This window comes from Balaenoptera borealis, assembly GCF_965194805.1.
Source record: "Balaenoptera borealis genome assembly, chromosome: 4".
NCBI lineage: Eukaryota > Metazoa > Chordata > Mammalia > Artiodactyla > Balaenopteridae > Balaenoptera > Balaenoptera borealis.
In genome coordinates, this window is record NC_138861.1 from 46,952,845 (window position 1) to 46,960,864 (window position 8,020).

Sequence of the window (8,020 nt, forward strand, 5' to 3'; positions counted from 1 at the left end):
GAGAAAAAGTACAAGCAGAAAATCTTCCTCCTAGACAACATGATAATTTGCTAACAGTAGTATGTTTTCTTCTAAGAAATTGTAATATAGTAAATATTACACATAGTATATATTTTGAATGTGCCAGACTTCCTACTCTTAGGAAACCAGACTGGAGTTCCAAGAAGTTTAGTTAACTCTATGAGCCGTCAGAGCTTTCAAATTTTTGACCTGAGGGCTTTTAGACAAGTTGGAAATGAAAAGATAAAGTTATTTAAGTACTTTCTTACAGCATATTTGTTTTCTCAAAGGCATTCACACATCATTTACATACATAATGTACACTGTAAACCACTTTCCTGAACAGCCTGCATTTGAAAGGATGTGCTTCACACTGTTTATGGGCTCATAAGCAGGAGTTCAATGAATACTCAGAGAGCAATCTAAAATGTGAAACAATTTAATGGGTACCACATAAAATGCCAGGGCCTGTGCCAAGAACGAGACACTAATGACTGAATTCTACTCGAATCCAATTCAACCCCCGCCTTAAACAACATGGAAAGCCTGCTGTCACAATTTATATACTTGGGGCAACATACAGCAGTTTCTCCCCTAGACTACTATGCACTCAAATATATCTCTATTAGAATTAGTCGTATTCATTTTCATTTGTCTTACACATAGTTGAGGTATTTCATTTGTGACTCTGCACTTAGGAAATACTCTCTTGAAAGGGAGTAGGGCCTGCCCAATATTCCATACAATTGAAAGTATTGGCCTTACTCTGACAGTACAGTATATGGCTTATAAAATGCAAGAACGTTGAAGGCAAGATGTATCCTCACTAAAGAAAATCACAGTGGATGAATGCACATGGCACAAATACCATCACTTCAATTGCCAGTCTTAATATGTTTGTACTGACTGGAGAGCCAGCAAAGGAGATTTATAAAAAGAGAGGCATCACATACTAAACCTGGGGTCAAGTTCTCACTGTTTATCAACTGGGATGGCAGACCAGGCACTGGATCCTTCTGAGTTTCAGTTTCCTCATGTGTCCAAAAGGGTTAACAATAATGTTAATTGATAGGGATATGGTGAAGACACGAGACTTTTTACAATGTAAAAATATGAGCTATGTTACTTTGACATGAGTCATGAAGGCAATTCCTAGATATGTGAGGTATATGGAGTCCAAGGATTTATTCTCTGGAAATTTCTCCATTTGGATCTTTTCTAGTTCTGCATGATGCTCTTCCCTGGGATTTAACTTTCATGCAGTGAGGGATACTTAATAACACAAAAATCTGAGTACAAAACACAAAACCATAAACTTCAACTACTAGGCATTTGGATCAGAAAGATCAGGGCAGAGGAATGGAGCTCCATCCTTTCAGGATAGTCAATTGACTGAACCGAAGCCAAGGTGGTTCCAATGCTGCACAAGGGCTGGGATTATCTTAATAAACACTTCAAATCCACTCATGGAGAAAGAGAACTCCGAACCTGCTGATATCAACCACCAGGGCAGGGGCCATTTGAGGTGCCCCCGTGGCACACAATCCATGTGCTGATATTTAACAAAAGTGAGAAATGTAAGGAATACAAAAACTATTCCACATCTTCCTCCCTCATCACACAAATTAAGTGTCATCAATAGGAAGTTCGTCAACACAGAAGACACTGATAGTAAACACATGGTTTGTGTCTCCACCTCCGTAATGACTCCCTGATTTGTAAAATGGGGCAGTGTGTTAGAAATTGTTGAAATGTCATTTTCAAACATTGAGATGAATGCTTTAGTAGCATATTAATACATAAAATTTGATTTTGTTTTGGGAAAAGTAGTATATTTGGAAACACTTCTGACCATGGTTTCAACTTTTTGGAACTATTATAATTTGAGAAGTTTTTTTTTTTTTTTTTTAATATGGTCAATGGCAAATATTTTAGGTTAAACTATAAATGTAAGTTGCAGGAGAAGAGCTGATTAAGACAAACACCTCATTGGTTCACTTTCTGAATTTCAATTAACACCTAATTTACGATACTTCTTAATACAAATGCAGCTTGACAGGATTAGTACACATTTTGTAAGGAACTGACAAAGCAAGCATTCCATTAGCCAGCCCACAATGTCTCAAAATTTAATAGTCAATATCCCACTTTCAGGGCTGATGTTGTCAAGAACTAAATAAATAAGCAAGGAGCCCCCACTTCTGATTTCTGAGAAAGAACACATTCTATGCAATTTCTTCCATAGCTTTGAGGCTATAAATTATTTTTTTAATGTTCCTCCTCTCGTAGCATTCTTCAATAGATAACTAAAGGAAATAAACCACCGAAGCCACATTGCTAAATCATTCTATTGTATCCAGAGTTGGGGAGAGAACTCTCTACACCTTAATTTAGGAAGGATAAGTCCATGATTAATTCCAGATCTTGGAACATGAAAGAGCTGTAAGAGTCCTCAAAATTCCCCTAGTAGAGGAAATCTCATATCCCCAGGAATCTGGCCAGGCACCTGAGCCCTGGCCTAGCCCAGGCCTCGCTGTGGGCTCAAAATGCTGTGGGCGGGGGCCTTCCTTACAGTTTGGGGGAGCAGCAGAGCTCCCTTCCCCCACCTCCCCAGACACCAGATGGTCCCAGCAGGATGTGCAAGGTTGCATTTTAAATGGATTATTTGCCTCTATCTTTTCCAAGCATTGTTAGAAAAGCTTAGGGAAGGTCCTAGTTTTAAACATTTTAAGCAGATGGTGCTAATATACTATTAGAAACAATAGATAACAGTCTAAAAAGAAAAAAAAAAATTAATGATAGTAAATCACTAGCATCTGATACTATCTACCTGAATTCTAGGAACATTGAAGGGTTAACCCCTGTCCAGTACACTCACTGACTGAGAGGCCTAAAGGATCATTAATGTGACTAATATTCTTAAGGTTTACAAAGAATATAGTGGTAACTACAAACAAGTGAGTCTAAATTTTAAATCAGGGAAAGTTGCTAAGATGTACAAAAATCAGATTCATACATACACAATGGGGGAAGAAAATACGTTTTCTGTAGAAGAAACTATACATGGTATATATTAGACTTTTGTAGAAAAGTGAGCCATCATGAGGGCAAGAGGAAAAGTTGTGGAATTATATATTAACTTTCTCAAAAAGCCTTCACTAGCTCTTACACACTTTTAACTGTTCTGCTGTGGGCTAAGGAGGCCTAAACAGAGAAAAGAGGGCTCAAAGAGCACCTACTTGAAGGGAAACCATAAAGGTTCCATGAATTATTACAGGAACTACCTCACAGAAGGGATGCCAGTTAAATTTTGAATTTGTAAAACACACTACCCTGTTCAGAGACAAAAAGTGGGAAGATCTCAGGAGACTGTGTAAACAAGCAAACAAAAAGGAGCTTTAGAGCCGTCTTAGACTGAGAGGATATATTTAAGAAAAAACAATCTATCTTATTCCTAACTAGTATCAGTAACTGCCATTGGTGGACCCAACAAAATCAATGTAGGCCCTCAGGACAAGGGCTAAAGAATTACTATTGGCTAATGATGAATAGAATTCAACTATACAGAATTCTTATCCATCCCTTTTGCAAAAACTGTATTTTGACCACTTCTGAGTTGGCACTAGAGGCAGGAGGAGAAAAAAAAATCAAGATCTGAGGAATGGCGGTTTCTCTGGTGGCGCAGTGGTTGGGAATCTGCCTGCTAATGCCGGGGACACGGGTTCGAGCCCTGGTCTGGGAAGATCCCCTATGTCGCGGAGCAACTACGCCCATGAGCCACAATTACTGAGCCTGCGCGTCTGGAGCCTGCGCGTCTGGAGCCTGTGCTCCGCAACAAGAGAGGCCGCGATAGTGAGAGGCCCGCGCACCGCGATGAAGAGTGGCCTCTGCTTGCCGCAGCTAGAGAAAGCTCTCGCACAGAAATGAAGACCCAACACAGACAAAAATAAAATAAATAAATAAATAAAATTAAAATTCTAAAAAAAGAAAAAAAATCTGAGGAATGAAAACTAAAACAGAAGAGACTAGCTAAGAGAAGCAGCTCTATGAAATACATTTTTAACATGAGGGTTTGGCAACCTAAAGAGGTGCCAGGCAATAAATATATGTCTGGATATTTAATATTATGATGGAATAAAATAGACATAGGGTTCAACATCAAATTCTAAAATGCCATACCTAGGAGGCTGCCAATGAAGCTAGAAAGTACAACACTGAGAACCAAAAAATGATAAGATCTTACTGAGAGATTATAAATTTATGAAAATTTCCCCAAGAATTAGTATACTAGGACATTAGGACACTGGTTATAAAGAAAAGCTGAAAGAATAATCCTTTAGGATACCAAAAGCCTATTTCTATATAAACAAGCTTGCATATGCCACTCTAAAGACAGATATAACCTTGCAAGTCACTGACCTTTAATCATGCTTGGATTTTTTTCAAGAAAAAAAAATCATTTACTCAGAAGATTAAAGGTAGGGAAGACTTTTTTTTCAGAGTTTTCACACTTCTTTAAGAGGATAAAGATACCCTTCCTTATCAGTCTTATCAGCCTCTACTCATCATTCAAAATTCTAATTTATTCAATCTTCCTCTTTAGATATTATATTTCCAATTGCCTGTGCTTTCCTGATACCCCCTTAAATACAAAAAGAGAAAAGAAGGGAGGAAGGGTGGGGGAGGGAGGGAGGGAGGAAGGAATGGGGTAGGGAGTAGGGAGAGAACACAGAGTTGGTTTATCAGGTCTCTGCTTTTCCAGGTAATCTACAGACAAATCTGAGAGATTAATTTGCACACTGAATTTGCCCAGGCTCTTCACAGATATTCACAGATACTCAGATTAACATCTACTGGTACAGTACAACAATGAAACAGTACTCCTCAGTCTCTGTTCTGGAATGACCTCCTGCAGCATCAGCTTCTCAGTATCCCTCAGGACCCTTTTGAACTAGAGAAAGTAAGAGAAATCTGATTGCAAATTCAGATGACTATGTATTGTGCTGACACCTTAATGTGCAAGACAGACATTCCTTTGAATTATCTGCATCTTTGTGTCTGTTTATATATAGAGATGAATTACCTATTTTCTGTCCTAATGGATTTGGCTATACAAATTACATCTGAGGCTGTGCTACACTGACTTATCTACTTCTATTTATATCAAAAATTTCTTTCTAAAGCAAAGTTAAATTAACACAAAATCTTCCTTTCTGTCCTATAGTTTCATGAACTTCAAATCAGAGTTTTGAAAGGCATACAAGTTATCTTGTTTCACAAATATATTAAGGATGGCATAATTTTAACAAGTAATATTTCTCCTTGGGTAACATTTGATCTTGGTTAGAATGAGATGTAGATGAGGGATGAAGATCAATATTAATAGTCTATAGATATGAGAAGGTATTGAGAACTTTCCAGATATCTAACAATGTTAATCCATCCCTGTGATAAACATTAAAAATCAGTTATGATCTCTGTCCTCAAGGACTTTATATTCTCACTGTATTTAGAAAAGATGAAATTATGTTCTTAGTCATTTCATTCATATCAGTTAATGAAAGTAACTACACTTCTATTAGTTTAGACTCAGATAAACCTGGACAAATTTCTGTTGTTTGCATTTCAAGGAAGGCCTCCAAAAGGCCAGCTAAGATTACAGTGTAATTGTTTAATACAAGCAGACTTTGAGCAAGGAGACTTGGAATCAAGTTCTGGGTAACGTTAACAAATGGGTTTGACCTCATGGAGCAACTGTTTTCCTATCTGGGTAATGGTAACATTAACAAATTCCACTATTTGGGCTGTGCATTGAGCTGAAATAATGAACTCAAAGTGCTTTGAAGCCATAAAGCTATGCTAGTCACTATGACATCAAGCCACCATATAGTTTCAGGAACCTTAGGACCCCTGTTAGAGAAGGGCATTTTATTCAGTGGGCCATGCCCTCCACTCTGCTCTTGGGGAAGGGCAGATCAAAGGTATCCTGGAGTCTGGAGAGCACCCCCTCTTACTTTCTGGCTATCTTCCACATATCTGTCTTCATCTTTCTTATTTTAGTGACCTTTTTTTGACTCTTGTTTGGGATTTCAATGTACTATTTAATTTTTCCCTGTTATTACTTTTATTTGTCTTATACAGTGCCAAAAAGAGGGACTAAGATTTTGCTACTCTTTAGCCAAGATGGTAAATTAAAGCCTTTCATTTCTCTAAGTTAAAAAAGCAGGGTTGATCATTTAAAAGTGATCTCAGATTTTGGCCATACTTCTCAGTCTTCCACTTGGGCCATTCTTATATTTCTTTCATTACACACATGTACAGGTTTGCCTCTTGTATGCAAAAATTGGGAAGAAATAAGATTAGAATAATAATCCATTCAAATTTGGTTTTATTGCTGTTTTATCCTCAACAGCTCTGTTCAAAAATAAACCAGTAGTAAAGGAAAAATAAAAGTAAATGCTCTTAAGGTTGTTGTTGTTGTTGTTGTTTTTATCTTGCCTGGATGTTTATGTGCTGAGGAAAATAGACATTTATGCTTGAGGTGTGTTTCAATACACATGGTACAACTAAATTGTAAAATTGCAAACACTCTTAAATAGAAAAACACACATGTTCACAGAACCTTCTTCTATACAATTTCTAATGTTAAGATAAGCCTGAAACAACATAACTTCTGAAAATGAATTAGCTAACTTTTGATACTTCTTATAATATGTGCATGTTTGAAGTTAATGATTTTTTAAAGCATAAGCTTTTACTTTAATGTGTATAGAAACCTACATTTATTTTCCTGAAATCAGATCAATGTATAGATAAGCCCTGATTTTCTTATATTTGAAGCTGGCTGAATCTTTCACACAACAGAGCATCAGAATAGGTGTTTTCGTAGACAATCTTTAGAAATAATATACTTCATTTCTACCTCTCCTAAAACAAGAAAACCCTCAATTTTCACCCAGTTGCAAACATTATTCAAAACAAATTTCTCAATAAAAAGTAGGTTTAGGGAGTTGTATACTGAGGTGGCTGCCCAACCACAGCAGAAAGGTGTCTTGTCCTCTAAACTATCAAGGAAGGCCTAGGAAACTTCTGGTGGGATAGACTAAATGTTAAAGGTGATGAGGAAACTTATAAGCAAAATTGAATTAAATCAGAATTCTGAATTCCAGACTGACATATTTCTGCTAAGCTACTCCAAGTTTTGAAGAAGTACACGCAGTAAGAGTGCACCAAGAAAGATCTGATAACGCGAACACATATGCTCCCTGTCACAAACATACCCTCCTTGTCAGAACAATGTGCCATCAAAGGTACAAGTTAACAAGGGAATTTCCAGCATTTTCCTTCATTTGCGTACATCTTTCCTAACTTCAGGCCCAAGAGAGGTCAAAAGAGGTTTACCTAGCTAAGGAAAGGAAGACATCGCATGCAGACCATCCGCACAGAATCAGAGCTGCAAAGCTACTTTGGGGATTTTGCCCTCCCTTCCTCTTGAGATGCGGCAGAACGTGCCTTCTGCTTACAGGCACTCACCTAATCGTCCCCAGCACCCTCGTGATCACTTTCCTCGCAAAGTGAATGGTGGGTCCACCGACCCCAGTTCACCTCGGCCTCAACTTAGTGGAACAGGGCCCGGGGCCAGGGCGTGTGACTCCGACCTCAGGCGGCGGGAGAAGGGCCGGGAGGGGCGTCCCGGTCCCACCGCAGGTCTCAGGGTGCAAACGGGGTGTGGGGGCGAGAAACGAGTTTGAATGGGATGGCAACTTGGAAGTGTTTTTAAGGTTTCTTGAAATGGGCAAATGCTCTGAATCTATTCAGCGGGGGAGCTTTGGAGGACGTCGCCATCCCCTTGTCGCCTGGGACGCACACAGGACCCTGGCCGAGAGGGGGCGAAGGTGTCCCGATGTGAAGTCCGCCCGCCCGAGCGCGGGATCGCGGGCGCCCGGCACCAGGGCGGCGCCGCCGGAGAAGCGCCGGGCCGCGGGCGCTGGACTCAGAGCCCTGGCTGCTGCGTCCGCGG

General features: G+C 39.2%; 1 protein-coding gene across 1 annotated transcript in view; it reads right to left on the reverse strand.

The window, feature by feature from the left end:
- The window catches only part of TLL1 (tolloid like 1), a 257,300-nt gene that overhangs the window by 225,622 nt on the left and 23,658 nt on the right, over positions 1-8,020 (reverse strand). The gene's annotated exons all lie outside the window — the stretch shown is intronic.